The sequence below is a fragment of the Diceros bicornis genome, chromosome 9 (assembly GCF_020826845.1).
Source record: "Diceros bicornis minor isolate mBicDic1 chromosome 9, mDicBic1.mat.cur, whole genome shotgun sequence".
Lineage (NCBI taxonomy): Eukaryota > Metazoa > Chordata > Mammalia > Perissodactyla > Rhinocerotidae > Diceros > Diceros bicornis.
The window spans coordinates 60,344,190-60,354,109 of NC_080748.1; positions in this window are offsets into that span (position 1 = coordinate 60,344,190).

A 9,920-nucleotide genomic window follows, 5' to 3' on the forward strand; every position below is an offset into this window, starting at 1 on the left:
ACGAATGGTTGAATACATTTATAAGTGGAGGCAACAGACGTTTATTTGAACTCTCTCAACTAAATTTATCATGATGTCAATAAGGCAATTACATTTGGGCTCTGCAGTGCATTACAGGAATTGAATGACTTTTATTTACCCACATACTTTACCTACATTATACCTACAAAATTATACCTATATTTTTCTTTTTTTAGTATGTAATCTAAAAATTTTACAACTTGCTACTGAATATACATGTAGGCAGCTTGAGATTCCAGTTAGTACAATAAATTATGATTTGCACTTGTATCAATATCACAAAATTCCGAGTACAGGTATATAGATTTTTTCAATGAATATGCTATTTCAAATTGAAAATAAGTTAACTGATTTGTTGTTTTTCTATAAATGAAGTCAGATTGAGTTGTATTACTTGAAAACTAATTTGTTCAATGCTTATATTCTAGGTATTTTGTTGACATCTGCCTGATATTTTAACATTAAATGGCGTATGGGTGATGCTCGATTATATTGTAAATGAATGAATGGATTTATTAATCCCTTACAATCTATGATTTTTAGTTTATATAAGAAAACTAAACTTCAGAGTATGTAAACAACTTACCAAGGGCTATATAATTAGTAATTAGGAAGCGGTAGGAAAAAAACGGAAGCCCATAAGATTTGTTTAGTAGCTGAGACTACGTCTCTCACCTCAGGTTGTATTTTACTTTGTCACAAGTTATCAATTCAGAAAATTACAATTTGATTCAAGAGCAAAGATGAGTTTAATACTTTTAATTCATCAAATATTTTGATATGTGATTTTGATGGAGTCACACACTTTAATACCTCTATATGTAAATGAGAAACTCACTGTGTGCTCACTCTAAATCTTTCTTTTGAAAATGAAGGCAAGGTTAACAGACAGTATTTTTGAAAAAATAAGCCACTTCACCAATGTTGACTCTACCACCAGAACTCTTACTTATTATAACAACCTCCTACATTTCTACCATTAAATTATTCATTTAATAAACTCTTGCTATTGTTAATATCTATATTAAACTATAATCAACATCAGGACGAGTCATGGAAATTATAACTTTATCAAGCTTTTTCTTGTTGTTATAGCAGCAGAAGTGCTTTTACTTAACTCTACATATAGAAGTTGAAATTTGGAAAAGTGTTTTAAAGGGTGAAGAATCACGGCACATGAACTTGTCTGCACCTGGCTCTTCACCCTGCTCCCTCACTCTTCTTCTTGCCTGGAATTTAGATGAGATTCCCTGAGGTATAGCAGCCATTTTTAAATCATGAAGATGAAAGCAAACGTTAGGGTAAACAGAAGATGGAGATAAATAGATCCAGGGTCCTTTATAATGACTCATTGAATTGCTTACTTCCATTTATCTTGATGTTCAAGGGAAGTTTTTTTTAGTTGCTTAAACCATTCTTAGTGAAGCATCTTGTGGTTTGGCAAACAAAATCTTAATTGGTAAAGATTAGACCCAATAATTCTCACATTATCCAAGCCATCACTTATGGCAAAAAAGCTACAAAAAGACACCTTAACATATTCGAGGTCACAGAAATTATATCATAGCAATTCCTTTTATGGAGGAAATAAATACTGGTTCTGTTTACAGGTAAATAAAAATCTAGCATTTATGAAATAGAGTTATGGAATAGGATTAACGACAGTCACTAAAATGCAGTTGCTCAAATAGTTCTGTAAATAATGTAAATACAGTACTTTGCGGGGCAAACCTAAACATAACTGCTAAAGTAATTATTTTTCAATATTTTCTTAGCTATATTTATCTATTCATTCTTCCATGGGAACTTTATTGATATTTTTGTTAGAATGAGTTAAGCTTTTATTTTACCAAACATACAAACAAAAAAAAATCTTTGCACCAGTACTGAAAACAAGTAACATAGTACGAATTTTTATAAATTTGTGCTGGATATGAAATAAGAGACTGGAGCCTGAACCATAAACTTAAAAATTAGTAGCAGAGAGCCATTCACACCTCCTTCTCCACAAATGATCCACTGTTAGAGAGTGAGCAGAGGGAAAATGCAAGAGTGCTAGGAACGATTTCACAAGGGATGTTGCTAGTATATTTTAGCTGCTAAAGTTCATGCCTATTTTTAGTGATTTAAAGATATTTCAGGGTTAAAAAAATGACGGTATGCTGGCAGGGTCCTTGCTTGACACAACAGGGCCATCCTTTCCAGGTGGCGGGACAGAACCTGTATTTCAGAATCAGGAAGGACTTGAGGAAAGGCCGAGCACAAACCTCTCCTAGTTGGCCCACACAGCCCAAAGGAGAGCCGATAGCCACCAATGGGATGATGCTTCCATCACGCTCCTCTCATTCTTCTTCAGGGACCTTTCCAACTTTGTTCAAAACAACCCAACGCTCTACCTCCCTCCATTGCCTGCTACTCTGTAGTTTTTCAACTGAAAAGAAGTCTTCTGTATATATATATATACTAAAATACATTTGCAGATGAATTTTTTAAATGAGTGCATGCATTTCAAATTAATGGAGACAAAAGCAGACATAACTAGGCATATAACAGTAGAAAGAATATAATGGGAACCAAAAAAATCACACAAAAGTAGAATGAGTGCAAGAGACTGACAAAAATAGCACCAAATATATCATTTATAACTATCGAAGTGAAAGAATTAAATATTCTCACTTAATGATAGAGAATTATATACTGAGTAAAACTTGATAAAGTGGTTGCATAATATTTCTCAAAATTTAGTATAAAAGCTAACAATTATTTATTACTATGGATTAAATGATACAATAATATTGAAATTATAACATACTAAAATTATTTTAAAAGGCTGGAAAGGATATACAAATAACAATAACTCTGTCATATGTTATGCTATGTGAATTCATGGCTGGGATTTGAGGGCGTAGGGGGAGAAGGGAGATTGTGTGACATCATTTCATTGCAATCTAAAATATCTCCTTTTAAAGAAACCAAACCAGATTTGCAGTCTAGAATGTAAGGAGCTTAGAAGTTGCCACTTCATCCTAACAAGAAGTAAAACGCTGAGCAAATTGAAAAATCAACAAGTAGTCTTACATCTGGCAGAGAAATGAAGTCACAGGGCAAACCATTGCCCCCAAAATTGGAGAGACAGGTGAATACAGAGAATCACAACTTACCAGATCAGAAACCCACCAGCAGGAACCTGTGTAGGTGTAGGAAAATCTAAACTGTAATTAATTGACAAACTTCAGGAGGCTCAGTGTGGACAAGCCTGAGAGATAAAAACTACAGGGGGACCTAGTCATGGGGGCCCCCATGCTTGTGTGAGTTTTACCTCCAAGACCCTTACCAGATCCTCACAGCGAATATCAGAGCTAAAAAATACCTTCACGCAAGGGGAAGGACAAAGTAACCATTTTGATATATTCCAGAGCATTATATTCTTCTTAAGAAAGCTTGCCCTCAAGAGAAAATATTTTATCAGAGCCCAACCTGTTGGGGTTTTATCGGAGCCTAACCTACCTATGGGAAAGGAAGTACCCAACTCCAGCTCCCTTTAGTCATCCTGTCCCACCTAAGTGGGGGAAAAATGTGAGATGCACTGGTGAAGATCACACTCCAGGGGCACAGGCTCGCCAGAAGACTGAAACAAATCATAGGACTATGGATCACTTCCCATCTCCCCACACCTTGCCACCACATTACTAAGGGCTCACTGTTTAGCTGACTAAATATTTTCAACCAATCTTTGACAAAGGAACAAAGGCAGTAAAATGGGGCAAAAATAGTCTTTTCAACAAATGATGCTGGAACAACTGGACATCCACAGATAAAACAATGAATTTAGACACAGAACTTACAAAAATTAACTCAAAATGGATCATAGACCTAAATGTAAAATGCAAACCTATAAAATTCCTAGAAAATAACATAGGAGAAATGGTAATGACTTTTAGATACTACAATAAAGGCACTCTCTATGAAAGCAGTAATTGATAACCTGGACATCATTTAAATTAAAAACCTCTGCTCTTCTGCAGAGGTCAAGAATATAAGAAGTCAGAATGTCAAGAATATAAGAAGACAAGCCACAGATTGGAAAAGAATATTTGCAAAAGACACATCTGATAAAGGACTGTAATCCAAAATATACAAAGAACATTTAAAACTCAACCATAAGAAAACAAAAAAGCCCAATTAAAAAATAGGCAAAAGATCTGAACAGACAACTCACCAAATAAAATTATATAAATAGCAAGTAAGCATATGTAAAGATGTTCAACATCAAATGTCAGTAGGGAATTACAAATGAAAACAACAATGAGATACCAGTACACACCTATTAGATACCACTACACGCCAAAATCTGGAACACTAACACCACCAAATGCTGGCAAGGATGTAGATCAACAAGAACTCTCGTTCATTGCTGGCGAGAATTCAAAATGGTGTAGCTTCCTTGGAAGACAATTTGGCAGTTTATTACAAAATTATACATACCCTTACCATACGGTCCAGCAATTGCACTCCTTGGTAATTATCCAAATGAATTGAAAACTTATGTCTGTGTAAAAGCCTGCACACGAATGTTTATAGCAACTTTATTTGTAATTGCCAAATCTTGGAAGCACGAACATGTCCTTCAGTATGTGGATGGATAAATAAAATTTCGGTACATCCAGACAAAAGAACGTTATTCAGAGCTGGAAATAAATGAGCTATTAAACCATGAAAATATATAGAGGAAACATAAACGCATATTACTAAGCGAAAGAAGCCAATTGGAAAAGGCTACATTCCGTACTATTCAAACTATATGATGTTCTGGAAAAGGCAAATCTGTAAGAGTAAAACTATCAGTGGTTTCCAGGGGTTAGGAGAAGAGAAGAATGCATAAGCAGAGCACAGAGGATTTTTAGGGCTGTGAAACTGCTCTATATGAGACTACAATGGTGGATATATGTCATTATATATTTGTCAAAACACTTAGAATGTACAACATCAAGAGGGAACCCTAATGTAAACTCCAGACTTTGGGTGATAATGACTTTTCAATCTTGGTTCGGTTGTAACAAATGTACCCTGTGATGTAGGATATTGATAGAGGGGGACGTTGTGGGGTGGAAGGCAGGGAGTACGTGGGATCTCTGTAATTTCTGCTCTATTTTGCTGTGAACCTAAAACTGTTATAAAGTTTATTAATTAAAAAATACACTATACTACCATGCAGCTACACTGAATCATAGTAATATTTAATATACTGCATCAATTTGATCATACATAACGCAAACTCCACTGTGGAAGTTTCTTGTCATGGTTTGTAAAACCCCATCTTTCCCATTATCAAGGGAGGTAGACCATATGCTCAAGGGTGCTTTCAGTTCTTCTGAGTCAAATACAGTTTTTTATTTTTTATTTATTTATATTTTTGTGAGGAAGATCAGCCCTGAGCTACCATCCGTGCTAATCCTCCTCTTTTTGCTGAGGAAGACTGGCTCTGAGCTAACATCTATTGCCAATCCTCCTCCTTTTTTCCCCCCAAAGCCCCAGTAGATAGTTGTATGTCATAGTTGCACATCCTTCTAGTTGCTGTACGTGGGACTCGGCCTCAGCGTGGCCGGACAAGTGGTGCGTCGGTGCACGCCAGGGATCCGAACCCCGGGCCGCCAGCAGCGGACCGCGCACACTTAACTGCTAAGCCACGGGGCCAGCCCCTCAAGTACAGTTTTTAAAATTAACATGAATAAAAATATTCCCACTGAAAAAATCATGTCAATTACTCAGAGCATATATAACTTTAGTTAGATTTAGGACAATATTACAACTATGTATGTTCTCCTCTTTTTTTTTTGTCTGGGGAAGATTCTCCGTGTGCTAACGTCTGTTGCCAATCTTGCTTCTTTTTCCACCCCGCCACCCCACCAAAGCCCTAGTACACAGCTGTGTATAGTTGCAAGTTCTTCTGGTTCTTCTATGTGAGCCACCACCACAGCATGGCTACTGACAGATGAGTGGCGTGGTTCTGAGCCTGGAAACCCCAACCGGGCCACTGAAGCAGAGCATGCCAAACTTGAACCGCTAGGTCAGTGGCTCCATGTTCTCCTTTTTTAAAAAATGGAATCATAAAGAAATGTATGCTTTTATTACTCTATCAAAATATTCTTCCAGAATCCTGACATTCATTCCTTATCATGTTTATAGACATTCAACTAATTTTAGATAAAGTTCAAATATATTGAAGTTCTACACAGTTTCCAAAAGTATATGTTCACATAACTAGCCTATCTTTATGAAGAGTTAGAGTAAGTATTTGCTTAGTAAAACACTCTTTTTATCTCTCTCTCATTTATAAACTTCACACCCATCCTTTCCTTTCTTCCCTCCCCACATCTGGCACACATCTCTGTTTTACAGATTTTTGGTTTTTGAAACTTTTTGTTTTCTGAGCCTTTTTTATTGAGCCTTTTTGTTTTGAACCTTTTTGTTTTTTGAGGCTTTTGTTTAATAGACTTTTTTGGTCTCTTTCAAATTAAGGATGTTTCTCTGGCTCCAATCGTAATAAACTGCATTTCTTGATAATGTTCAGGAAAAAAATATTATTTGAAAAATCTAAATAAACACACTATTTATATCATACATCTAAATGTGGACAAAGCATTTTATTTTCTAATTCTAATATTAATTCACTGCAGCATTAGAAGAATTAAATTCTGGGTCTTTTGGATTCTTACACTTTTAGATTTATTTTTGAATTGCTTTTCAATCAGTGTCACACAAACCACTAAGCAAAAGAAGTGAAATGAAAGATACTTTTAAAGGTAAGAGAAAAAAGAAAAAAATATTCACCAGCTTTTATTTCTTTGTGGTTGAGGTAGTAGCAATAGCTGGTTTGTTCACTTCATGTATGATGCATACAAACCTCAGGAGACCACAGTTAATAGAAAATCTACACTAGACCTGATCTGCGTGTTCAAAGAAGTTGTTGGATTTTCCTTCTGAATATAAATTTTAGTCAAAAAAGGAAAAGAAATTTAGTTTCTTTTTTTTGAGTCTGTCCCCTGGGTAGTGACTGAAATCCTATTTTTAAAATGAATCAATGTCAATATATAAATAATAAAAATTAATGAATTGTTTTAACACGATTTTTAACCATACTATGTAAAAATCAAAGTTGAATAGTGCTTACATTGAAAAATCACGGCAAAGTGACATTATTGAAATGCATAAACATACCATAACCAAACTTCAATTTTCACTTTAAAAGTTTGAATGCTGGAAAGCCAGCTTTTTTACCTAATATTTAAATACCTTCACTGATCTAATCTTCAAAAGCTGGGAGCTCTCTCACATACCATGAGAATTACAAAAATCTTCAATATCATACTTTACAAGTCAGCAGCATTAGTACTTATATTTAAAATAATTTTAAAACTTGCTCACTGAAAAAACATATTACAAAGAGTATATATAAAGATAGATAAATAAGGAATAGGGATTTAATCAAAGAATAGTATCCTTAGTTAAAACTCAAAAACATAGCTTCTAAACCTGCTTCTGCTACCATCATTAAGTGGAAGAGAGTATACTCTTACAAACTCAAAAGAATTCCATCTGCATCCCTATAAGTTGAGGCATCAAGTCCAACACTTCTTCCACATCCAAAATTTAAAAAATACAACTTTGTTTTCTTCTATTTTAGGGAAGTAGAAACTTGCAGGTCTATATGTTGTGTGAAGAAATATTCACAAATCTCTGAGACTTGGATCTTGAAACTTGTTGATTGATTTAATATTAAAATGTTATTAAATTATATTTATATATTCCTAAACATGAATGTTTATAAGAAGGATGTTAAAAAATAGAACTTTATATTTTCAACATTAATGGTTACTGCATTTGCAATATAACACATTTTAAAGAATTACCTTGTCCATGGCGAGTAAAATTTCATGCCAATTAATGAAACTCACCGGTGTGTTCTTTCACTATTCAAAGTAATAAGAGTTAAATAAATATTGTTTCACCATGAGATATTTAGTAATTCATCATTTAACCAAATTTTTGTGAATTACAAATGATAGCATTTTTTATTTAAAGGAACTCTCAATATAAACTCTAATTATAATTTGTGGGTAAAGAAAAATGTTAGAAAATGAATGAAACTCAGGTCATATGATTAGAGATATTATCCTAAAATATTTTACTGAAATCTAGCCAAAAAGGAAAAAAATATATTGTATTGAGTCTTGATTCATTATATTTCTTTAATATCCTAGCTAGAGTGCACATCTGGAAATGACTTGTCAAATGGATAGTGATTCTTATTTACTTTGTATTGTCAGATAGATTTATATAATGTGTGCATCACCCACATTTATTTTGTTTTAGTGTATGTGTAGATAGAAATAATCTACTTCATTGCCATTTACATTCCATTGCCCAAAGTTAATTACTTGGCTTCACTGAATTAGTAGAGGACTGAAAATTATTATCCCTAGCTGGACATTAATATGTGCACATAAAATTTGGCGCCTAAAAATTGGAGGTGAATGAAATGTGGGGAATAATTAGAAATTCCTGTACATTTTGTTCATTAACCTTTCAGATATTTGTGTGTTCTCTTTTTCCCCATGAAGATCACAACCTCCTCTATCACTAATCCTATCATATTATCAGATCCAGTTTTATCCTAAACTATCTGGGTTATGCATAGTTTACTCCACCAGGCTTGATGTGGCAGGTTTTTTTTGACTTACCTTCACCAGACTGGAAAACTCAAGAAGCATACAAGAACCAGTGTTAGTGGATTAATGGTAACTCACACACACTGCTGACGACACTAAATTAACACAACACCGTGAGCAATTTGGCATTATTTAACGAAAATAGACATGCACATACTCAACAATTTGGCAAGTTTACACTAAATGTGTTTCCTTAAAAAACGTTCAGTGCATTTGTACCAAGGTACATGTTCAGATATATTCATATCAAATATTTTTAGTAGGAAAGAAAAGGAACTACTCAAATGGCTTAAACTAGGCTAAGATGCACTGGTATGGCTGTTTCCTTTTTTTAAAGCTGGCATTTGTTTGAAGTGGTTATGATATTGTTTTGACTGCTCAGTTTTTTGTTTTGTTTTGTTTTGTTTTTGGTGAAGAAGGTTAGCCCTGAGCTAACGTCTGTTGCCAATCCTCCTCTTTTTGCTGAGGTAGGTTAACTCTGGGCTAACATCCATGCCTATCTTCCTCTACTTTATATGTGGGTTGCCTGCCACAGCATGGCTTGATGAGTGGCGAGTAGATCCACGCCCCGGATCCGAACCTGCGAACCCAGGGCCTCTGAAGTGGAGACCGCGAACTTCACCACTACACCACCAGGCCAGCCCTGGTTGCTCAGTTTTTATGCACCACTTATTGTTAAATGATTTTGATATCTTCCCAAGAACTATCCATCAATAATACAAAGGGTAAATAAATCACGTATACCCTTATAAAATACTAAAAGACATCACTGAAACCAAGCGTAACAGGACTACGTACATCAATTTGGATAGGTCGCAAATACATAATATTGGGCCAAATAAATGAAGTGCACTGAAGAGAGCACGGAGTTTTATAAAAACTGTATAAAGTTCAAACCAAGCAAATATTAATATATATTATATATATTTTATTATTATATATATTAGCACAACAGATATATGTTTAAGTTGTAAAGGAAATCAAAGGGATGATTTACACAATAATCACGACTGGTTAGTGAATTTCCAAAGTACTATTTATGTTCAGATTCTCAAGCTGGATGGTGTGGCCATCACTATTTATTTTAATGTAGCTTTTTATATGGTAAATATATTCTAACTGTAATCTATTGTGTGTGTGATACATTTTATATAAAAATTTTTGAAAATG